The sequence below is a fragment of the Papaver somniferum genome, chromosome 10 (genome assembly GCF_003573695.1).
Source record: "Papaver somniferum cultivar HN1 chromosome 10, ASM357369v1, whole genome shotgun sequence".
NCBI lineage: Eukaryota > Viridiplantae > Streptophyta > Magnoliopsida > Ranunculales > Papaveraceae > Papaver > Papaver somniferum.
In genome coordinates, this window is record NC_039367.1 from 67,416,770 (window position 1) to 67,417,012 (window position 243).

Genomic DNA, 243 nt, shown 5'->3' on the forward strand with positions numbered 1-243 from the left:
CAAACCCTAGTAATCCTTCTAAAAACACAAGAAATAAATTCTCATAAGAAGTTTCCTAGAAAAAATAAATCAAAGTTCTTTAAGAACCTCATACCTTTCAATGAATCCATCATAGAAGGTATCACTAATTTAGTTTATTCTCTTGACCGTAGACACTCCATGTTCGTTAGTTAGAACACAAACTTTACGATCAACAACCCGAACAAGTTGTCTATCTTTAACACAGTCCATGATGAGCTTTTT